The sequence below is a fragment of the Kryptolebias marmoratus genome, linkage group LG21 (assembly GCF_001649575.2).
Source record: "Kryptolebias marmoratus isolate JLee-2015 linkage group LG21, ASM164957v2, whole genome shotgun sequence".
Classification (NCBI taxonomy): domain Eukaryota; kingdom Metazoa; phylum Chordata; class Actinopteri; order Cyprinodontiformes; family Rivulidae; genus Kryptolebias; species Kryptolebias marmoratus.
This window is the reverse complement of record NC_051450.1, coordinates 9,603,791-9,629,691: the sequence shown is the minus strand read 5'-3', so window position 1 is coordinate 9,629,691 and position 25,901 is coordinate 9,603,791. Positions and strand designations below refer to the sequence as shown.

Below are 25,901 nucleotides of genomic sequence, written 5' to 3'. Positions count from 1 at the left end.
CAATTGCATGTAAAAGTCACCTAGTTAAAGTCTGCCTGTGTGTAATTTAATTTCAGTATAAATCCAGTTGTTTTGTGGAGGCCTCAGAGGTTTGTTAAAGAACATTAGTAATCAAAGAGCATCAGGAAGAAGAACCTGTCTAGAGGACTCAACCTTGTTAGATCGCAAAAACCAAGCAACACACCAAACATGCCAGGCATCAGGTTTTTGAGATGTTTAAAGCTGAGTTAGGTTATAAAATATTCTTTGAAAATCTTATGGTGCACTGTTCAATCCATCATCCAACAACAGAAAAGTATGGCAGACATGGCCGTCCACCTAAACTGACAGGCCAGGCAAGGATAGCATCTGAGAAGCAGCCCAGAAGTCCATGGTAACTCTAGATGAGCTGCAGAGATCCTTAGCTCAAGTAGGACAATCGGTCAACATGACAACAATTAGTTATGTACTCCACAAATCTGTTTTTTTATGGAAGAGTGACAAGTCAATGTTAAAAGAAAGCCAGAAAAAGTCCTGAACACTCTATCTCCATCATTATTCTTGGTGGTGGCAGCGTCATGCTGCAGGGATGCTTTTATTCAGCAGGAAAAGAGAAGCTGGTCAGAGTTAACAAGAAGAAAGATAGAACTAAATACAGAAAAATCCTGAAAGAAAACGTGTGAAAATGCAAAAGAGCTGAGATTGGAGTAGAGGTTCACCTTCCAACAGGACAACAACTCTACAACAAACCTACAGCCAGAGCTATGATGGAATGGTTCAGAACAAAGCATATTAATGTGTTAGAATATACTACTCGAAGTCCTGAACTAAATTTAACTGAAAATTTGTGGCAAGACTTGAAAATTGGTGTTCACAGACACTTTACATCCAATCTGATTTAGGTTGAACTATTAAAAGCTAAAAGCTCAATCAGTACTCTGGATGATAGCTTTCTAACATCAGCGCCAGCACTGGACCACTATCAGCCAAAAATATGAATCTTTGCTCCTCCTAATTTAATTATATGGAACAGAAACATTTTCTCAACTCTACATTTTTTATAGATTTTTTAATATGTGCAGAAGCTCAAGTGTGAATAGCTAAACAAATGCCGCTTGAGCCTTAAAATCAATACACTCCTCAGCTCTAAGTGTCTGCACAGCAAATTTTGCTCCAAATGAAATCCTTTCAAGCTTGTTATTTGATGGGTGACAAGGACTCTGTGGTACTAGTTTGCACATTTTTTTTTTGTTTAATCATTGCAATAGTGTGACCTCCCTTACAACAGTGTGCAGAGTGCAGTGTTTGCACAACAACCAAAGAGAGGAAAGTCTGCACACTTGATTGATAATTCTCTGTGATTGTCTCCTTATAAAGATTACTGTTCATGGTGTATTTTTGTACTTAAACCATATTAGTCAGAGGTGGATTTGGCCATTTTGAGGCTCAAAGTGAAGCAGAGGCATGGAGCCCTTCAATTCCTTTCCTTGTTGTTGTTTTCAATCCTTATTTATCTAAAATATACGTCCTATGAAGAATCAACATTTCAGTTAAAGGAAAAAAAAATGTCCCTTTTCTCAGTCATAAGCATTGGGTTTTTAGCTTCAACTACCTACAAATACTTTTTTTTTCTCTCTAGAATGAACATTGAGACTATCTGAAGAAGTTTTCACCAGAAGAAACTCGCATTTCAGATATCCACAATACAATTGTTACCAATCAGAATTTTGAACATTGATATTACTAATATAAGTATATTTGCAAACAGCAGTATCTTGTATCTCTCCATACCTTGTTTGTGTTACTAGTGTCTAAGTCCTTTAGTAGTTTAGCCAAATCTTTCATTTTTTGTTGTCTTTTCCTCTTCTTTTGCCAGGGAAGCTTTGCTGATGCTGCATTTTTTTTTGTTTGTTTGTTTTTTGTTATTTGTTTGTTTTGTTTTGCTTCTTTTTTAGGGGGGNAATGCCAAAGTAAAAGGGCAAATATGGTTTTGCTCATGTCTGTTCACATTAGCAAAATTTCTGATAAACAAGGGGACATATTTTAATGATATTCTCAGAAAGTAATCACTGGATGTATGTTTACAATTGAATACTTTTTGGGAAAACGTGGCATGGGAGTGGCTGGGTTTTATCCTCAACTCATAGTTCAAGAGTTAACATATGTTGTGAAATCGCAAATTAAATCCCAGATGTCATTTACAAGGTTTGACTAAAATGTGAATAATTCCATCCTTTATTCTCTTATAATAATCTTAGTCTAAAACTCTAATACTTTAAACTATACTTTAAGCATTTATTTAATTATTGTTTAGCAGCAGAAACAAGAAATCACCACTAAATAATTAAAATATGTTATAAGGCCCTAATATTGTAAGGTTTAAATCAATTACCTACTGTTGTCTAATGGTAGGTCTACCTCTTATTACAGTAACAGCCTAATGCACTGACTGTAAAAGGATTAAAGTAAAATATGGGCGTCAAAAACTACTGGCCACATTTGAACTTTAGAGCAGAGCGTAATGTAGTGTGCTGTTGTTTTTGCATCATCATAACACGGAACGGCTCTAAATCTACCACACATTTTGTGTTAACATTCAGCTGAGTGGAGATGCCAGCTGATCCATTCTTATTTGAAAATGCATATTGGCAGCAGAGTCAAAACGATGCCTGATGTATGAGCAGTCGTGAATTTCAAATGAATGTTTCAAATGAGACGTCATTGCTTTAGTAGATTACCAACATGTCTCACATTTCAGTGCTGTGGGTTTCTTATTTAACTAGTCTGTTGTAGGCGTCTGTTTAAATACATGCAAAAATCTGCAACGCTTGAGGAAAGGCTTGTGCTTTACTGGGAGATGCAACTGAAACCATCAACCCAGGGGAAACTGGTGTGAATTTATTGCCTTAAATACTGGATTTCATTTTTATGATTAACTTACACAAAAAGTGCAAGAATGTAGATGTAAAGATAGATGGATCCCACTGCATTTAGATTCTATGACAAACCAGAATATTCGGATTAAGCTAGGGGGCTCATTTGATTAAATGAAAAAAAAGGAAAAAAATAGTTGGTTGATTTGGTAATTGAGCTTTTGAAGTACTCTTAGCCATGTTAGTCTTGTACACAGTTGTCAATGTTGTGAGACACATTAATGCAATTTAAATAATATATATATTTTTAAAAAGACCTTCTTTATTTGTGTAACATATTCAAAATAGGAACAATAAGCACTAACATATGGGATAAAAGCTCACGGCGAGCATCATTTCAGTAACACAGCCTGGCTGATTTCTCCTTTATTGGAGTTATGTCCTTGAAATGGAACCTCCCGACAAAGCACTCTGGACCTAATTTCATTAAATGGTAGGTTTTGCCAAGTCAGTGAACCCAAAACGAGGCAGTTGAACTTTATGATCTCCAGCTTCCATCACGGGGGAAAGGAGGTGGGAGTGTATCATTCCTGGTCCAGGTTACTCCGGTCAGCCTAAAACTCCTCTGGAACTTGCTCTGTTTTATCAAAGGTTTCCAGGTATGCTACATTTTCTGCTTGACTGTGCCGCAAAAATAGAAAAAAAAGGGAAAAAAAAGGAGGACAAAGCAAATATGTCTTTTCATGCCGTTCTGGGTTATTAGACACACTGAGTCACATTAAGCTGACTCTCATTATCGGGGCAGAGATAAACTCAAAAAGCATTAGGGTCGAGTTCACTGATGTATAGTTATGATCACGGCATTCGTTATGCTAATGGATGTTTATGTTTTCGATCTATTTATGTGCTTGCCTAATGGTGATGCTCATCAGTGTGTGGATGTCTGTTTGGGGTTCCACATGAAGCGTTTCAGACTGTTTTATGTGAGATGAGTTCACAGACTAACAGCGGAGTAAACGTGGTATCCCACTGGGCCGTGACTGTTAGAGACTAGCTAGTGGCTCAAAAATGGGAAAATTACAAAAAGAAAATGCTAATTTTCTGTTGCAGTTCTACTGAATTTGAGTTTTTGCAACCAAGTGACTGGCAAGCTGTGCAGATTCCAATATGTATGGCCAGTTTTTGTGTGAGGAAAACTGCATTCTTGGCCATGCACATTATTTTGTTGTCCACTTCCATGCACATCAGACCCACCTCAGCTCCACATTTATGATGTAGTTTACTTGATTACACTTTTGAAATAAAGACAGGCATGTTTGGACCAGTTTTTCTGTAAATATTATTTATCATCAGCGTTAGACCCTGACATTTGCCTTGGATGATTTCTGTCATAAGAGGGCATACTACTGTAAGTCATGCAAGGGAAATTAAGAATGTTGCAGGGACATCAGGCAACTCCATCATGAATGTCTTTTGCCAACTAGTCACATTTATTATGCTATTGGCTGTTTATTAGGCATGTAACAAGATTTTTTTGTTTGGTTGAAAACTGTCTCACAAGCCCCTGTCTTATGATTTTGTCCGGTGGCATTATCACTGATAATGTCCTCTCTACTTAAAATTGTTTGTGCAGCAGCAATTTAAATGAACATGACAGGCACTTGGACCACAGAGCATTTCAATCAGGCCATGTTGTGAAGGCAGCTGCTCCTGTCCTTATGCAACCTCTGCAGCTATGTGCTTAGAAGAAGAGTCTCTATTGTGCAGTTATTTAAAACATAAAAAGGTCTAGCAATCAAACAGTGATTTAAAAGCTTTGAGGCTAAGAAAACAACAAAACAAACTGTCACTTATTAATTTGAGTTGAGAAGAAAACAGTCACTCAGGTAGAGTGAAGCAAAATCTGACTGTATACCATTCACTGTATGCTCCCTCTACCAGTCTGTCCTGAAAATGTTCACAACAAACACTGTCAGACAAACACCTGTCAGAGCACCTCATAACTACAGAATATCTGATAAAATATCTAAAAATATTTTATCATTTTTTTCCTTTTAATATTAAGGAGAAATGTTGGTAGCTATTGAATGTTTAATGATGAATTTTTAACCTGTCAGAATACCCTTTGGTAAAATGTTTTCATTAGAAACAGTAAAAAAGTGATTAAGAAGGAAAAAAAGAAATGAATAAATGTCTATTAAATTGTTTGATCTGACTGATAAAAAAATTCATTTTGAGAAGAAATTACTTTGTATTTTTTCTATGAATATTTTGAAATCTGAAAAACAAACAAACAAAACAAAAAAAAACTTATAGGTTTTTATTTGTGTAACTGTTTTCTAACAATATATTGATAAAAAAAAAAGTTTAGCCCTTAATTAGGTTTTAATTTTGGCCCCTTGTGTGGAATAGAAGGCCTTGTATTTATTCTCCCATGCTTTATTTAACATTTGATTATTATATCTTTATCTGATTTGTGTTTATTACCATTTTATATTTAGCCATCATTTTAAAAGCTTTAACCAGTAGTTGTTTAGTTTATCTGGAAATAGAGATATAGGTGGTAGACACCCTGGAATGTGAGCAACGGACGTGTCAGCAAGGAGCGGGGAAGGAGTTGCCCTTTGACCTACAGAGAAGAGAGGCAGTGATCCACCCTCTGGAGGAAGGGGGTCTAGTAATAAAACCAGACGAACATACTTTGTCTCTTCAGACAATCCTGGAGTGATGACTTGAGTAGTTTTCAAGGTGATGTGTATCTCATTCCCATTGATTGTCTCCCAGATGCATCTGGTTTTATGATTGTATGAATATTGACTAATGGTGTTTGAATAAATGTGTTAAACTTTAAGATAACGTCTCCTGAAGGTCTTTCCCATTAACCAACTCGTGGAGGTACAGGTAGTTCATCTCAACAATTGTGAAAATGAATGTGACTCCCTTGAGTTCAAAGGTCACACAGCATTAATGAGATGTTAGAAGATCATGTACAGTTAAAGAACTGTTCTAAAGCCTGTGAAGACTTAAAATAAATCAAACAGGAAATTTATCACTCCTTTGAGTTTGTGTCAAAAACTTTTTTCTAAAAAAAAAAAAAAAAACTCATAATCTCATCTTGTGAACCCAGCACTGGGTGTCATAAAATTAGTGTCTTCATTACAGCCGTAATGCTTATGCTTTTTTATCCGTTTTCTGTGCTTGCCTAATGGTGACGTTCATCAGTGGGTGGATGTCAGTTTGGGATCCCACACGGAGCATCACAGACTGTTTTATGGAAAATGAGTTGACGGACTTACAGAGGAGTAAACATCACCTCAGAGCTTTTACACTGACTTCAAGTGTTAGAAGCTGTGGTCCGGCCACATCATCTCAGACTAATGGCCTATTATGCAACTTCACTGGAAAACTTAGAGCAGTAATTATCTAATTAATTATTGAAGATCAAAGAAGTGCAAGCAAAGGAAGAGAGGTGGGGGCTGTTTGGAATGTTGCCCTAGGCGGCCCTCGGTGACCACAGCATGTGATATAAAACGATACGCCTCATGGAATCCCATCTACCTCGCCTTTAGCAATTTGTGCTGCAATCTATTGATGTTTGCAGCATTGCTCTCTGCACTGCTGGGCGATATTACTCTCAGATAAGTGCCTGCGAAAAAAAGCTCCACTTTAACCTGTGATACCGTTTGTGCAAATAGGAGAGAGACACCACTTTCATAGTCAGTGACTTAAGAGGTAGCTGCTCTGTTGGATTATCTCTTTGAAACTGTTGTTAGCTCTTTTTCTTTTCTTTTCTTTCTTTCTTTTCTCTCTTTCATTTGCCGGCTCTCTTGTTGCTGTCATCTGGCTCTGATTACAGAAAACAGCATGAGTCAACGCTAACAGTGAGTGTGAGGACATGCAAGGATGATTATGTGCTTTCAGGAAAAAAAAAAAAGGAAAGTGTCTATACAGTGAGTGTGTTTTTGTGTGTGTGTGTGTGGCTAAAAAGACAGATTAATAAAACATTTATGAGGTGATAACAGGCTGCAACATGTGACTATTTATTGCTGAATAGTCTGTTCCTTTGAGAATTTCTATCTCAGACTACAATATGACTCTTGAGACTATCTGCCCCCAAAGGCAAAAAAGGGTGATAATGTTTTTGTTTGTTTGTCTGTCATGTTAGCAAAATATCTCAAAAACCACTTCAATGAAACTTTCAGAAAGTAATTATTCAATGTCCATCGACAGCTGAAAAATGTTTGGAATCAACCTGATTCAAGATGGTTACCACAGCAAATTAAAACAATGGGTATTTGTCGGTCAATTTTACGAATGTTAAAATAAAATTTGATGTGGTCATAGCTAAAAGTCATCTGCAACTTATACACTTGAGAACTAGCTAATAGTGCAAGATCTGAGTTTTATTTTTTTCCCCGTAACTACTGAAGTCAACTCTCTCTCTGAAAGCAAAATATTTCATGAATCACTGGAAACAAACTTTCAGAGCCTAATCATTGGTTTGACATCTGCACCTGTTAATGTTTTGGAGTCAGCCCAACTCAAGAAGACCACCACAGCCAACTGACCTTAGAAACCACAAAAATGGCTACAACTCAGGTCTTGGAATAAAACGTGTTGTGATAGTAGCTGAGCATCATTCCCAACACATTGTGCCACATCTTTGCATAAAACATTGGCATTAATTGTTGGAGTCACCCAGTTTGTCTGTTAAAAAAAATCTCATGAACAACTGGTCAAATTCTAATGAAACTTTCAGAAAAGAATCACTGGAGGAATGAATGGATTACAGCTGATTAATGTTTGGAGCTGATACAGTTCAAGATGGCTGTCACAGCTAATCAACATTAGCTAACATATATATGGCTATATATATATATATATATATATATATATATATATAGGGCTATACCTCAGTGATATCTACAGATATTGGGCTAAAATATGGTGTGGCAAGAGCTGAGAGTCATTTACAACACATACTCAAATATATATATATATATATATATATATATATATATATATATATATATATATAGGGCTATACCTCAGTGATATCTACAGATATTGGGCTAAAATATGGTGTGGCAAGAGCTGAGAGTCATTTACAACACATACTCAAATAGCTATACATTGTGTGACGTCTTTCAATAAAACTTTGACATTAACTTTTGGACTCAATCCTGTCTGGAAATGTAAAGTTTAAATATTTCTACTAATTCAAGATAAAATGAATAACTCACTAAAAAAAGATTTGGGCTTTTGAGTCACTAAGTCACATGTGCACACCCAAGCTCTACTCTGCGTCTCCACTGATTCATAGCGCTAATACCATAGATTTGAAATAGGAAAATGATCCATTCCATTTCATTTCCTAGCCTATGGAATGGTTTACGTTTTCATATATGGGCTGCTGAGACTATAGTCTTAAATCCATGCTCAAGACCCATCTTTATTCCTTGATGTTTGCTTCTAGCAGAGTTTGCTGATAGTTTGATGATGTATTTCTGTTTTTCATTTTGTCCTATCTAATTTGTGTATATACTCGATTGTAAAGCACTTTGGTCAACTTTGTTGTTTTTATGTGCTATATAAATAAACTGACATTGACACTGAGAAAAAAAAAAGTGAAAGACCAATATTTTTAAAGTGAAAACTTATTCTCTCTCTCTCTCTACTTCATACATAAAAATAATATTTATGCAAAATAAAAATAAATAAATCATGTAAATATTATTATTTTAAAACACTTTTTATATTTATACTTTTTAAATACTTTTTCAAATATAATTGCTTTGACTAATGCATATATAATCAAATATATCAATTTACATCAACATGTACTTGATTTATTCAAATATATATACAAAAAAAAACAAACTTATATTTGCATTTATTTTGCACAATTAGTTATTTGACGTATGTGCAGTACCATAGTGAGCTGCTTTTCCCACTGGGCTAATGAAGCAGTTCGCTTGATATATTTATTAAATGCAGTTAGCATAGCAGCCTGACATGTTGCCTTATCTCTTCTTTGCAGTTAGCTATAGCTAGATAGCTGAGGCAGAGACAAACCAGTGAGGTTTAGCAACAAAGAACTGACTACCGATTCAGTAAAATGAAGTTCTGAATAATTTATTCAAGACTCACACATCACTAATCCTATTTGTCTGTTAGCAAAATTTCTCATGAACCACTGGACATATTTATTTGAGACTATTAGAAAGTTATTACATGTACATCTACAACTGGTTAACTCTTAGAGGCAAACCAATTCAAGATGGCTGCCACAACTAATAGGTCTTACCCAAAAAAAAAGTTGTAAAATTTACAAATCTTGAGCTATGTGGAATTGGCTATAACTCTGTGCTTTCTCATTTAAACACAATTTTAGTTTAAAACTCTGGCATCAAAGGTGACATGTGATATGCATTCCTTTAAGAAACATTAGGCATTTAACCCTCCTGTGGCCTTCGAGTCAAATAGACCAGAAGTTACAAGGGATTTTCTTCCTTTCTTCAGTTACAAGGAGGCTTCAGGAGGGTTAATGTCTTTCTGCCTTCATGAGATGTCCTTTTAATTTTTTTGTCCTTCTTCCGACTACCCCAAATAATTAAAAAAATGCTCAGCTTCGCTTCGCTGTTTACCTGGAGTATCATGACCTGAAAAGCATTCAGAAAGATACTTAAGCTGTGTTTGTCAGCACTTAATTAAAGCAACACGAGCTGTATTTCCACAGCGTTTAATCTAAGTGTTCTTAAAGGTATGACAAAGTGGATTGTCTCTGATTCATGTGTTAGTTTCGGCGAGGCCGAATGAGTTTTAAGTCTCAGCAGTAACGTATTTGGTATAACTTGCCACCCACGCAGCTTATAGTGAAAGGAAACCAAAAAACTGCGAGCAGCAAGCAGAGTCTATCAAAGGAGGTCAGTGTTAAAAAAAATGAATTGCCTGTAAGATTCACTGTGTGCTGTTTGGAAAATTAATTCACATTGTTTATTGATTATTATTTAGGAATTCTGAAGGCTACTCTGATCGCTGTCACACAGGGCTCATCAGCATTTGTAATCAAGCATCACAGTTCAACATTATTAGCCTCAAGCAGTGCTGGCATAATGAGTCAGCCAGGTAATATTAAAAGGTGGGCTCTTTCAGGCTCTCGGGTGACATAACTGCCTTAATCAAACTGTTATCACACAAGAGGCCAAGGGGAGAAGAGAATAATGAGAAAGCAATATCGTGGATTAAGAATTAGTCTTTTCTGTAATGGCTCTGTCTCCTTGGGTCACTGGTACAAAATGACACAGCATACAAAAGTGTGTTTAAAAATATTTGAGGATGCCACACAGGAGCTCCACAACTCACAGTGATGGGAAGAGAATCGAAAAAATGTGTTCCTTGCACCAAGCAGAGGAGTAAATAGTGCAGAAACCTGTCTCTGTCTGTTTATAAATGGAACCGTTCCTGTCGTCTGTGTCTTCATTTGTCATCGCTCATATCTTTTTGTGTCTAAGTTTAAAGTATTCACAATATTGGAATATCTTTTCACGTGTGGCAAACAATCTAGCCCCAAAAGTCCCACAGGGACGAACTTTCTTTTTCGCTCAGTTTCATTCCCTGCAAGTTCTATTAAAATATTGAATAAATAGAGCTTATTGGTGACAATAGCTATGAAAGACTTGTGAATAACTTTATATTCTGCACTTCATCTCCTCTACTTTATTCAGTTCCAGTTAGCAACTAAACTTTGAAAATCTATGTGTTCAAATGGAGCGGATTACTGTGAATTTCTTAGGAAAGGGTAAATCTTTCCCAGAAAATACAAACTGTTCATCTAGAATCCTGAGTGGTGTGTTGAATACAAAGCTACAGGCTGCAAAATGTGAACAGGCATATTCTGGGAATGGGGAAGTTATTTTTATTTTTCATTTCATGCTTGGCTGTATTATTATTTTGACGTTCTGCCATCATGTGTTGTGATACTGTAATGGAAATGGATAAAACTTTAAACAGTATCATAGATATTTTAAAATGGACTTTGGTGGAAATGTTAATAACATTTATTATCTTACCTGTTGTAAATAGCTCTTTGAACTACCTGAGCTTGGAGAAATAGTTTAGTAGTTGCATAGTTTTTTAATAGTTTAACAGTTAGTCAGAGCAAGATCAAAGTAGATTCCTGCTGTTTTAAAACAACTTCATTCTCAAAAATTTCAAAGCAATTCATGCAAATGCTTTTTTTTTTTTACTTTAGCTTTGTTGTCAGTTTACCACTACATGGTTATTTCTAGGTGCAAATTGCAATGGCAGCTAGTTGTAGCACTTTGCTGTAGTCTGGACTACTTCCAACAAGAATATCATACTATTTCTGCTTTAATAACTGACTCATTATAAACAATTCTTAATTAAATCTCAATTCCATTTTTCATTGTAGCTGGTTTGAAACAGCAGCAAGTCAGCTTAGATTCACTCAGACTAGCTATCCAGTCAAAATAAACTAATTTTCTCCAAACTCAGGTTGTTAAAAGAGCTTTTCATAACAGGTGAGATATTAATTATTTATAACCTTTCCACAAACCTCTACTTAATATTAAATGTGTTTTTTGTTTCTATAAAGATTTTTTTTAATTTCCCTGAAGAAGTCTTCCCAAGGGATCAATGAAGTTCTATCTATCTATCTATCTATCTATCTATCTATATATATATATATATATATATATATATATATATATATATATAGATAGATAGATAGTTCACCGTCTTGTATTTCAGAGTTTTGAAATTTTGAGTATTGAATTAAAGTTATATTGTGTTGAGAAGGGACAACGTTATAAATGTTTTAGTCAAACCATATACCATATATGATATGTGTAATACTGTGAAATCTGACTCCAAAGTTTTTTCAGTTACCCAATGAATACTTTCCTACAGTTATAGAAAAAATCATCCTGCGGTTCATGGGATATTTTGCTAATAGGCAGACAGGTTTTGCTGCCAACAGATAATGTCAAAGTTCTTAGCACAAAAAGTCCACAATGTGTAGTGCTCAGAGTATATGGTAGGAATAATGCTCAGTCACTACCACACTAAGTTTTAGCTGAATATCTGTAAAATTGGCTGAATTATAGCCATGTATGTTTGATTAGGTTCTGAAAGTTTAAATAAAATTCATTCTGTGATTCTTGAGATATTTTGTCAATGCTACAGACAAGAATATGTGCACACACACACATACACACACCTACACACACAGACATGGGTAAAAACAATTTTGCTCTTCACCTCTGACTCTGAGCAATACAGATCTGAACTATCCATTTAAAGCTTTGTTGCAATCACTTTAAACAGGCTTTTTAAATGTAACATAAAACATTAGTGAAATCTGCAAACACCGGCTAAACAGAACATTTAAAACCACATGATTAATGTTGTGTCTGGCCTCTTTGTGCCACCGAACCAGCTTTGGCTCCTCTGCTGTGGGCACAGGACCTGTGGGGGAAGGGTTAAGGTCTGGCATAGAAACATTTGCCTTGGATGGGGCCTCTGCAGTTAGTGCTTTTTTCTGGCAAATCCCTCGGCCACACGATCGGATTGGGATCTGGGGACTTTTGGAAGCTGGGTCACTGCTTTAGGCTCTTTGTCGTGTTGCATGAGCTGTTCCTGAGCAGTTTTTGTGGTGTGGTGGAGCGCATTGTTCTGCTGGAGGAGGAGGCTGCTGCCGCTGCTGCTGCTGCTGCTGCTGTCAAGGAGTGTTTTGTCACCTTGGGGGTGTTAGGTTTGGTGTGTACCGATTTCAAGTGGGTGGTACATGTCAAAAAAACATCCAGTTGAATGGCTGGACATGAGTTTCCTCTTTGTAAAACTGTATTGTAAAGAGTAATCAATATTATTCACCTCATATACTAATGTTTTGCCTCATAAAAAAAAAAAAAGCAAAGTAATTATGCTTTAAATGACAACAAATTGTGGTACTAAAATACAGGAAAATGAAATGTCACCACCTAGTATGCCAAACCCACTTCAGTTATAGTCTGCTGCCTAATTGTAATATATATATATGTCAATCTTATATATGTATACATATACAAGCATTAACTTTTACACAGGAAAAAAAATCTTAGGTTTTGATGAGCAGCTACTGTGAGGCATCATCTGCCTAATGTGGTGATTCCAAGCTGCACCCATTTTCCAGCTGCTTCAACCATCAAATCCTGATTTCCCCGGGGCAACTGTTATTTATGTAATCCATGTTCATATGATAAGATCGCAAATCATCCATGTGTTTCTTGTATGAGCCTCATGTAGCTATTATTTGTCTTTCCAAAAAAAGAGTGGTTATTGTGCGTCCCATGCAGAGATATAATCACCTTCTTCCCGAAAACATCAGCAGAATGTTTCAGTGATGTTTACTTGAGATAACACAAAAAATAACTGTGCACAAGTAAAAGAAAAAAAAGGCAAAGAAAATTCTTACCACGTTGGGTAAATGGCAGATTTTTTTTACATATCGTGGCTCATGTTTGTACTACGTGTCATTTACTTTCGTTGTAGAAAACCCCAAAACAAATTTTGCTATTCAGATCATGAACACAAACCTTGTCTTACAACACTGCATCGGACGTCATGAACTTATATTAAATCGCACACCTACAAGTGATGCGAATGTGCAATGTTTTAATTAAGGGCAGGGTAAAGAAAACAAATAGAGAAAACTATAAACTTACAATGTTATAGACATAGAAAAAGACCACTGACCGGTTGGCCAATTAAATAACATATTTCTTTTTTTTTTTTTTTTATTTGTAACAATGTTAAACTTTGCTATCATCAATACATTTAAAAAAGGCTGCTGTGCAAAATGGGATTAAAAACCTGTCCCCGTCAAAATCCTGTCCATTATGCTTAGTCAGGCACTATTTTTTTTTTTTTTTATTCATACATACCACTTCCTGCGCCACCCCTGCAACGTTACCAAAAATGCTACCTTAGTAAAACGTTACATGCTACATGTTTGCATGGCACCATTTGTTTAGTTTGTTGCTGGTTTCTCAACCAAACAACGTCTGCTACAATAACAAAATTGGCACGTAACATACTGTTGACATGAAATCTAAGCAACAGAACTGTGTCCACTGACATGACACCATCGACATGACATTAAACTACAAATGTTATAGTGGCATGGCTCAAACTCTAGAAATAAGTGGAAAAAGTGATCCTATAGTGTTGCTTAAGTTTAACCCAAAATTGAAAAAAAAAAAATGTACAGAGCATTGTTACCAAACTAGAGTTCCATGGTTAATGCAAGTGGCTTCCTGTCTCTTTAAGAGGACTTTGTGGCTTGTTAAAAGAGAATGAGATTTCCTCCATTGTGAAAATGCATCAGAATCAGAGATAAGGGAGGAATAAAGGTTCTATATGGTCGTTCAGATCTCTTTTGGGCAATACCTCATGCTGTATGTAAGGACATTACCTTACAATGCTCCCATGGGTCATATTTTAGAGCAGGAACAAATGACCTATAAAGTTGTGTAAATTGGAGGACTAGTTGAAAGAGCTCTGACCAGTCAGGGTTTGCACACTGAACACCTGAAGGTGTCTTGCAGTATCCTGTAGGATGTTAGCAATAGAACAATAGATCTTTGGGCCCTGTGGATTGTAAGATGGGGTTTATGGATGGGGTCTTACTTCCCACAGCTGCCTTTAGATCCCATCAGGATGGTATCTGGGAACATTTTAGGCTAGATGAATACCTCTATCTCTATTCTGTGTTCTTTGAGTCATGGCTAACAGGCTTTTGTGGAGCCTAGTGCTTTCTTGTTGGGGGAGGCTGTTACTTGAGCATTTGTTTTGTTATGCCACTGTGTCAATGATTGATCTTGAAATAATGTATTAAAACAAACATTTTACGAATGATCAGTTTATTTTATTTATTCTTGTGTGGGTTATATGAAATGGGATTAAAGTTCTAACAGTAACTATTATCATATTGGGTGTTGAGTTTATGCAAAACTTAAATAATGATTCTTATTGTACCTCTTTCAATTAATTTGCAACAAAAAAACAAAATGAGACTTAATGTTGTTATCCCAATAAATAAAAGTAATTAAGTTTATTAAGTTTATTAACCTTATATCAAACTTAAGAACACCTTTCAATGGCTGTCTGTGTCACATAAAGTTGTATCAAAAACTTTACCAATTTTAGGTTAAGATGCTCACCAGAACATAAGTCGAGTGATTTATGGCTCCATATAAGACAGATAGATCTGTCAGTTCAGCGGATTGTGTAGACAATAAGAAATGGGGCTGGCAGAGACCTTGCTTGCAGAAGGGTGACTGAGCACATTGTTGTTTATCTTCTACACTATGAAGTCAACAGACCCTTGCTCATCAGGAAAACTCAGCAGTCTAGGTCACAACTGTCGAACACAGAGCCCCAAGCTTTGAGGCACTGCTTTAACCCTCCCGTGTCCTTCGGGTCAAATTGACCCAAAGTTACAAGGGCTTCTGGACCTCTCTCTCTCTCTCTCTCTCTCTCTCTCTCTCTCTCTCTCTTTTGAGGGCTTCAGGAGGGTTAAATGTTGCTTTAGTCATAGCTCAGCTCAGATATGAAACCTCAATACAAAATCTAGAGAGGTTCATTATGTCTAGGATGCATCCACCTTGACAGTACAGTGATGTCAGGACATGTTTCAGCTGCTCCCTTCTGCAGGGGTAGCAACAGCAAGCAAAATGATATGACAGATTTAGCAGTTGTTTTAGACCAGATGCCCTTCCTGATGCAACCTGGGCTCAAACCTGCAGCCACAGAATTACAAGACCACAGCACTGAGCACCGAGCTTCCACAGCCTGTCAGGACACGTATTAACAGTTAAAGATGCAGGTGATTACTGTGAATTCACAAGTGCTGTTTCAGTGATTTGACACTAATAAATGTCTTAACCCACATCCTAAATTATGTCAGAAATTAATATGCAGTTGATCAATCCTTGATATATATAAATTTCTATATTTATATACATAAATTTCCATCTCACCCAATCTGTTCCAAATTGGCGGTTCCACTTTCACTTCAAGCAGAGGCCTGAGAGCTTGTGGGTTTTACGCAGTATCTTAGGTGTTCCTAGGACTGCACTCTTCTGGACAGAGATCTCTGAGGTTGTTCCTGAGATCTGTTGGAGCCACTCTTCCAGTTTGGGAGTCACAGCACCGAGTGCTCCAATGACTACTAGTACCACTGAGGCTTTGACTCTCTGCAACTACTCTATTTCCTCTTTTAGGACTTGGTATTTCTCCAGCTTCTCATGCTCCTTCTTCCAGATGTTACAGTCAGTTAGGATCTGTCACCACTGCCTTCTTTTGTAACCTGTCAATCACCACATTGTCATGTTGGTAGCAGAGTCCATGTGAGACAAAAGTTTAGTGGCTAATTCTTGATTCCTATTTAAGTTTTTAAGTTTTTCAAAATTTTCTTTCAATATACTTTCATCTTATTTTCTAAACTTTGAAACCTTCTCTCACTGAGGCCTTGACTATATATATATATATATATATATATATATATATATATATAGTCAAGGCTTTGACTGATTGCAAATGTTGTGACTTCTTTAACAGAAGCAAGTGTACACTCAATGTGCATCATACAATAAGTGAAATAATTTGTGTTTTATTAATTTATTAGATAATGCTATGTTTCTTCAAGCATTTGATACCATCAATCATCAAATACAAAAAAAAATCAGGACTTACCATATTCAATCTAGGTCAAAACTAGAAGGCAAAATAATTCTGTGGTCTCAGTTTATAGGTAAACACAATAGATTAATCCTATGCAACTTTATTTGTTTTCTTTTTTTTTTTCCTTTCTGTGTCATGTTTCCCCCACCACCTCCACCACTGTGTCCTATTTATCACAAGTTCTGCACAATGAAGAAAGCCCGATCATGCCGACCTTGAAGAAGTCTTGTTCATAAGAAGACTTGCATAGGCCAAGATCTAGAGTCTGTCAGGATGATTTCTTATTCTATTTTATGAAAGAATCGCAACGCTTTATCACCTCCCAGGTTCATGGTTTATATAAGGCATAACTGGTTTGAAATGGTAAGCTGTTAAGTCAAAAAGCCTGTACACAAAAAAGATGTCCTTAAGAGTCACAGTGATTTAGGTGCAGTGGAGGCGAATGGGCAATTTTATGTTAGGCCGGCAGTCTTCTGAACAGAAACTGAATTAAAAAAAAAAAAAAAAAAAAAAAACAGACCACAATGTTTCCCTATCTACTCAGTGACATTTTCCACAAAAGCATTTGTCTGAAGATAAGCATGAATGAATACAGAGGGAAGCGTTTCTTTGTCCTTATGCTCTCATCGAAGACCACACTTTAGAGTTAAATTGTTTTGTACTGCCAAAAGTTGAATGGACTCAAGCCTCTACTTTGCTTGATAAAATCAATAGTAAAATTTGCATTCTTTCACCAACCTCTCCTTATTAAAAATAAAAAACATTCAATTTTTTTATTATTATTTTGTGTGTTTTTGTATTGTTTTATGTCATTTGAACCCACTGGTAAAATAAATTTGTTAATTTCTGGTTTCAGACAAAACTCAAACTATGATTGCTGCCAATGTTTGATAGACATTGTGACAGTTTTTTCAAAGTGTATAAATATCCATTTCAATTAACTTTGCACCATCTGCAGGACTTCTCACCATCAAACACTTTTACCTCATGAGGTTTATATTAGAAATAAATATGCAGACACAATTTGGGTATCCTGAGGTGCAATTGTTCACATCTAGAAACATGTTTTGATTTTCCCATAACATATAAATTTAACACATCTATCAGCTTTAACAAACTAAAAGGTTATAACCAATGAAAAAAAAAAGCTAAGTAGCAGTTCTTAGCAATAACATACAAAGTACCAGTCATCAACCAAAAAACATAAACTAAGTGTCTCTTCCACCTTTTATTGTTCAAAATTGATCAAGTATTACCATGTTGTATATATGGAACCAGTCTGCACTCTAAGGATGTCTAGGTTGTCTTATAGCACAAGAAAGTCTGATGTAAAAAAAATAAGTTTATTGAAATGAAGCTGATCAACAAACTTATAACACAGCACTGCCACAAAGTGGTACCTTCATTAAATCAACAGTGGGTGACACAATCTGCAGTCAAACTATAATACACACTCAGAGCGTGACAATAATATAAATGAGAAGACTAATATTTTATGTCCAACCAAGTTTTGCATTTTGCTCCAGTATTAGCTGCCCACTGCTGCTTTAGCTCAGTCTGTGTTTTATTCTAATAAGTAAAACTGGTGTCTGATAATCTGCAATGATAATACAAAAATGAGATACCACAGGTTTTTCCAGTTGCGCATTTTTCAAATCAGACTTGAGCACCTACGCAAGCTATTCTATGCAAATACTCCTGGGATTATACTTACAGCATTGTAAATGATATGCATCACTGACTGTGTACATATTCTTTGTTCTTTGTTTTAGCAACACATCTAACCATGTAGCAGAGTTTTCATCTACCTTCATAAATCTTGACCAAAGTGTCCCAACTCTGATAACATTTGAATAAAGCATAATATACTGTGACAGGATGACTGAGCAGATGGGTTATAGGCTTAAACATTTATGCTGCACTGCATTAGAAGTAGTCTATATGCAAGTGAGGATATCCTGCTCAAGTGTGTTAATCATAATGGGAAATGTTATACTATGTGAGAGGTACTTCACAGAAAGTTGATGTCTGCGCCACAGCAAAATAATGCAATTTAAAGGCCACCTTTAAGTTTAATGAATTGATACTTGACATAGATGGCTAAAATTAATTTAAATTAATATTATTAAATTGTTTGTGTTGTAGAAAACACAATAAACTGTAGAAGTGTGTTGAAATCAGAAAAAAAGCCTGTAGATATATCAAACTTAGTAATACAACCCTTGTGTTTAACCTAAGATGGGTTCAATCTGACAGTGTATTTTTAGCGGCAATAAGTTGTCACCATATGGTGTTTTGTTAAACCCAAAGTAATCAACAGCATTAAAGAGAGGTTCAGGATTACAAATCCAACTCCTTTCAAATAAAGGAATGTAAACATTTTGTAAATTAAAGGCCTAGCTCATACAATATTTTAAGATCTCATGGTGAAAATATGTGTTTTGAATGACTCTCACCTAAAACCACATCAGATTTTATCTCAAAATATGTAAGAATGACTGAGTTACTGAGTTTTTTTGTTGGCTAAGTTTCATTAGTTGTGAGTTTGAACCACTCCAAAAGTGAGATGTACATCCATAATTTTATGACAGTTTCAAGAAAATCCATTCAGTGAGATAGCCATGAGATATTTTGCTAACAGACAGAGTTGACTCCAAAAATTAATGCCAAAATTTTAAAGGAAAATCTTGAGCCTTCTATTTTTGCTTATATTATTTTTTGGAGACCAGTCTCAGTTACTACCTTACCAAATTTAAACTCAATATCTGTAAAATTAACTGAGATGTAGACATTTTTGTATTTCCAAACTTCAATTAGCTATGGCTGCCATGTTGAATTAGATTAACTATAAAAGTTTATAAGTTGTAGATGTGTATCCAATAATTAGTTTCCCAGAGCTTCAATAAATTTCATTTTGTGGTTCATAAAATATTTTGCTAAGAGACAGACGCACAAACACACACATGCTCACACTGACATGGGCACAGAAATTGATGCCTACTTTTTGCTTTTTGGTGGTGAAAATAAAATAGAATCAAAGATAATTAATTACACAAGAAATTAATGCATTTTATTTTATTACGGTGGTTAAATTTATACAAAAAATACTGAAATGCAATAGTCCTAACTGCCATTCGAAGGGAGTAACTTTGGGTTGTGCACTCTTTTGAAGGCCCAGTAATCTCTAAGAAAAGTAAAGAAGAGATTACCTGATAATTAAAATCATTAGCTGCAGCTCTCATATGAAGCTCTATAAATAATGCCTTGGCTCATTTTATCATTAACAAAGGATTAACTGATGAACTGCTGCCACACAAACTTATGAAGGTTTGGAGGATCTGGGCTCAAATGAAGAATTTATTGACCCAGTAAAGCTATATTGAAAAAAACCCACATACTAATGGCCTTGAAGTCATCAGCAAAATTTAATCAGTTCACCAAAATGGAGTATTCCATATTTGTTTTCGCCTTGCACTTCCCTGCAGAAGTGCTCAGCCCCCATAATGAAGGGCCCCCAAGCAACCTCTGTAGAAATGATTACAATCTCACTTTACCTCTAGGGTCACTAAACTAATAGTCATTCACCTGTGTGACAGGAAATCTTTCCCAAGTTGCCAATAGGGGGGCAGTGAGGTTGTGTTTAAGGTTACAGAGTTGAGTCCAGCCACAGATGAGTGTTTATTGTTCTGATGAGTCTTGAGGATTAAGTGAGTGTCAGGTTGAAAGTATTTTATCACAAATGCAAAGTATGGTGATTGTGCTTATAGCATTTAAAAATGGTGATCGATGAAGACACAGCAACAAAACAACATATATATATATATATATACATATATATATATTGTTTTGCTCTAGCAAAAAAGCGCCCTTTATCCTCTAGCTGTACTCCCCTATGCATAGCCTCCAGAGATTTTTATGACCAAAACTCTTCATGCCTAGTTTTGGCTTACAATGTGTGGTGAATTTCTCAAAGCGATGGCAGGAAACACACAAAAGCCCCAGGGTCACAGAATTGACACAGAAATTTTCTCACAGAAAAAGACTTTGCCATGCTGAATTTAAAGCATGTTTCTTTGTATTTATGATTCTTTTATTCTAATTGAACCCAAAAGGAGACAATTAAATTGACCTCACTTTGGGGTTTTCTTAGAATATCTTTAAACAGTAGAGCTGTGAACTGGAATCTATTTAAGTGCATTTGTGGGGGGATAAAAAAAAAAAAGACGAAGAATGCAGATTAATAATGTTGTTTTTTATCGAGCCCTCCAACTGTGGACATTCCAAGATAAAAACCACAGCAGGGCTCGTGTGAGTAATAATCAGCGTTCAGGCTCGGCAGTCGAGTCTCCGAAGACCCGCCTCACCTTTTATCTTACACAGAACTCCACGCTGAGCTCAATGCTTTGTCTTCTCTCAGGGCAAAACAGTTGTGTCCTCGATATGAAATGGTATCATCAGGTAACTGCATCTTTCCTACTTCTATTTTCACCGCCGCTTCAGATAACATGCGTATACCACAGGGAAAGTCATATTCGTTTGTTTTCCAAAAAAGCCTCCGAATCAGAAGGCTGCACAAAGTGCAAGCTTTTACCTCTGCAGGGCTTTTCTGCTAGAGAAAGGAAGAAACACGGTCTGAAAAAGAACAAAAAAAAACGAAAGGAAAGGAAAAAAAATGACAGATGAACAGAGACAAATCTATGTAAATAATTGCTAAGTTGAGTGGAGAGGAGTTGCCCATCATTCAGACAAGAAGCATGTGCAATATCTCCAGGAGACTGAGAGTCATCCATCACTGCAAGACTTTAATTTGAGATGTTTAGGACTGTTTCTGATGATTGTCTTGAGAGCCAGGGAGAACCCGGTCTTAGGGGTCTGCAGGGGTCTTAGCTGAGTGTGGCTCACTGTGGGGAGAAATTGCTGCCTGACACAAAGCACGCCTATGCAGGCACAATAGTTTCTTCTGAGATTGGCTGCGAGAGCGCAGACAGAACAAGCAAATCACTGTCTGATTAGCATTCACATGCTTGAAAGTGTGGAAGCAAGTTTCTGACAGCTTATTACATCTTATGGTGCTACAGTAATGTGCTCAGACAGATGCACTTGGGTGCTCACGCTTGTGCACATCCACATACACACAAACTCGGACACACCTCATTTAGAGCGGAATGATGTCAAAATGAGTCCATTGAGTGGGGGCGGAGATTGAAGAGCCCAAGGTAAAGAGAGTCTGGAGACTCCAAATAATCTCAAGTATTGATTCCATTTGAGCCCCCAGGCTCCTGATGGACACGTACTTAAAAATGCAATGATAGGTGGCATATCCATATGAATGATCACTGTGGTTCTGCCTATGGTAAAGGCTGCAGACTATATCTATAAATAACAGCTCTCCCTAATCAAACTGAGCAGCAGATCTGAAGACGTGATGACAGCTCTGTAGACGTATGCTGTAATTTACCACCGAGCACTTAGTCCTGCCATTAAATTTACATGGACATGGTGCGGAGAAAGGCACAAGGTGCCGGTTGACTTCTCATTCGCTTAGACATGAGGGCTCGCTGTGGCTGATGTACGTCTGTCAAGCAATGATGGCATGGAATGACATAATTTGCTTTTAGGATTTTTTTTTTTTTTTTTTTTCCTGGCCACATTTACTTTAAAAAGCTAAACATACAGCCAGAAATCAGAAATCAGTTATGACTGGTGCATTCATCAGTCATAACTTCCAAGTGCTTAAATGTGTCCGTTTACAGAATAATTTGTTTAATTGGTAGGAAACGATAGGGGTTTAATTTAATCCGTGCAAATAGATGCTATTGTGGTGCGATGTGTAACAAGATAATCTGATGTAATGCAGTTCAGTATTATCCACTGTGATAGGATGCTGCATTCTGTCCTTTCACAGGACTGTCATCTATCAAGGGCAGCGCAGAACATGTGCAACAAGAGCAGACAAAAGCCAGAATACAAAACGACCTCACTGATACATGAAAACAGGAAGTTATTGTAGCAAAACACTTTCTGCCATCACTCTCTAGCATCAGAAAGGTGAAATTAAAGCCATTGTGTGCACTTGAGCTTGTTAATGATGCCGTTGTCACTTAATAACAAGTATATTGCAGATGTCTTGATTTATCCTCTCTAATGCTGTTATAATACCTGAGAGGTCTGTGGCTGCATGCCTTGAATGCTCATTTTCTGCACAGTAGCCTCTGTGTACTCAAAGGGTCCAGCTTTCCCCTAGAAGTGGACTCCTTGGAGTATAATTTGATTATTCCAAAGCAGGTGTTTCCAGCTGAATGTTGATAAGAGGTGCCTCTGACACCCAAGTGAGCTACGTTAGATCTGCCAAAAGTAGTGGAGGCGAAAAAGGCTTTTGTTTATTTTTAATCCAGTCAGTGAGTGAGGAGACTGACTTAAACCTGCTGTATAATTCACATGCCATTTCTATACACTGAAAATATCATTACTGAGTGATCTTTATTATCCCCGATGCAATATCAGTCATACACATGGCCTGAAACGTCAAAAAAGTGGATTAGGTTGATCCCAGACCATGTGGTGGCCACTTGTTTGTGAAAGAGCTGCATATTTAATGTAATTACAACTTGCAACAGGGTTTGTCGAATTAACACCACATCTCTTTATTTTGTGTCCATATTATTTCCAGTCTTGCTCATCTCAATCTGCTAGTGCGTAACAGGGGAAAGGTTACATCTGCGCTGCCCTTGTTTCATGGCAAAAAACAGATTTGGCCAAATCTCCTCTCAGATTGTTTTTCTAATCTCTTTCTACAACATAAGATTGGGCTCTCCCTCTTACAATATGGTGCATATACACTGTGTGCAAACAAAAGGAATTCCTTCAAGCCTCTGATTAAGCCAAAAGACCTCGTGCGCTCATCCACTCAGCAATTTAACAGCGACTGTGTGGCATGAAAAGACAATACTGTTACATTTAAGTCAAACACACGCAGAGGACTTTGTATTTACATGACTTGCCATGTTTATTTTATAATAAAAATATGACATAATATTTCACAGCTTATTGCCATAGGCACAGGGCTCAGATCGACTTGCCAACAGCATTTGACAGAGCACAGTGGGATAATCGGCGTTGAGCACAGAGTTAAAAAGCATCCTTTCATGTGGGAATGAACTAAAAGAACTCAGACCTACAAACTGTCAGCACATGCACTTTATTCTGACATGTGTCTAATTGATGCTTTCTCAGATATCCTTTTTTTTTCTTCTCCCACAGAAAGTTCAAGATGCACACAACCAACAAAGTGTCTGCGGTGTTCAAACTTAACCGCATTACAACACTGTCAAGGTCGACATTTCATCACAGTTAAGTTTCCGTTTGAACGAGACCTCTCAAATTGTGTTTAGCAAGGAAATGAGAGCAATGCCTTAATCAAATAATGCACCTTCTGTTATGGGGAGCTCTGTCAACAAACTATGAAATATAAATAAACTGCACAAACCATGTGAGTGTGGAGTAGTTATGTTTTTGGTGAGCCGAAAGCTAGGGTGCATGAGTATCACAAAAAGGTAGAAAGAATTGCTCAAAGAGAAGATGCACCTACCTTCAGAGGTAACTTTAGTGCAGAGATGCAGCCAGTTTATTCCAAATTTTCACTGAATCAAACTGTCCTCCCACCTTTACGCAAGAGCAGTCTATTTCCCCGCCACTCCTTTCAATTCTTTTTATCACCCTGCTTTCCTCTTTGGTGCTTTTCAGTCATTATCCCACTCTCTGTGTTCACTTTGAGCGCGAGCTGGAGCATAACAGATGCTTGTGAGCACTGCAGCTGGAGAAGAGAAAAGAGCTGGAGACTGCACAGGAGCTGTACCTAAGTGGAGTCTGTCCGTGCGGATGCAGAGCGACGACTGAGGGGGGAAGTGAGCGATTGAGTGAGCAGTGAGATGTGTGTGTGTGCGTGCATCGGCGAGTGAGTGAGCAACACAGAGGAAGTGTGTGTGAAGCAGAAAGAGTGAGAGAGATAATGTGAGAGGTCTGTGGTGAGCGACAGTCGTGATTGCATTGGCGTAAGGCAGGAGAGCAACACCCCCCACCCACAAGCCCCAACCCTCCCTTAACACACACACACATACACACACCCCGACTCCCTCATCAGATCCCCCTGAGCACTGAGGATCTTCATCATCAAGCAGATTAGAGCCAACTAACACCCCACCCCCATACCCCCTGAAGACACACAAATGCACACACACAGAGCCGGTGCTGTGCGCCGTGGTCACAGGGGACATTCTAATTGGAAAGAGGGTTGGAGATGCTTCTTTTGTCCCGAGCTTGTGTGGTTGCCAACTCTTTAAAGACAAACTTGGGGCCTATTTATAACGTTTTATGGTCCAAATTTATTAATGGTTACAAAACAATCCTTGGAAGTAGCCCAATGTGGGTTGAGATTGCTAGAAACTGCAAAGTGCCTGCAATGTAATCCATGTCAGTAAGGAGAAGTATTGGTCTTTATCACAGACAGGCTTAGACTGATATGTCACCATGGATAAACAGAAATAAGGTTCACAAACATGCTGTTAACAGTATCATGGATCTCCATCCAAGATACATGCTGGCAGATCTAATCTAAGATGTCTGTACCAAAACTGTGGTAGCAATAATAAAATATTTGGAATTTAAAGATTGCTTGATGTGAATCATAACATTGTATTTGTTTGATTTGGTTCAGATATAATGCCTTGCAAATGTATCCATCTCTCTTGGTAATCTTTTTTATCTTATTACCTTACAACCCGGAATTTAATTGGACTTTAAATTTGATTTGAAGCAATGATTCTCCCAAAAATCTTCATATTAATTAAGTTAAATGAGGAAAAAAACAAACTTGTTTTGAAAATTTGAAACTAAAAAGTGAGAAATTTTCTGCCCTTTGCTTTAAACCGTTACCTCCAGAAGCCACATACTTTAGAAAGGAAATCCACCTGTGCATAATTTAAGAGACATATGATCTAATCCAGTCAGATGATATACAGCTCTTGTAAAAGTCCACAAAATCAACACCAGTGTCACCCCTCTAAGCAGTAAAGGCCACCACCAAGCAAGAGCCAGCATGGAGACCAAGTGACTTTCCACACAGATCAGAGACAAAGTAGTGGTGAAGTACAGATCAAAGTTAGTTTATAAAAGACATATCCTAAATGCTGAACATCCTACAGAACACCATTTAATCTGTTATCAGAAAATCAGAAAATGGAAAAGACAATGCCAACACAGCAAACCTTCTAAAAGAGGGTCGTCCACCAAAGCCCATGAACCGAGTCA

General features: G+C 37.0%; 1 protein-coding gene across 1 annotated transcript in view; it reads right to left on the bottom strand.

Annotated features, from left to right (window-relative positions):
- The window catches only part of LOC108234660 (cadherin-12), a 130,568-nt gene extending 105,993 nt beyond the window's left edge, over positions 1-24,575 (bottom strand). Inside the window, exon 1 of the mRNA XM_017414026.3 lies at positions 24,184-24,575. The gene's annotated coding sequence lies outside the window, so the exon portion shown is untranslated. The remainder of the gene's footprint in view (positions 1-24,183) is intronic.
- Between the last annotated feature and the right edge of the window lie 1,326 nt (positions 24,576-25,901).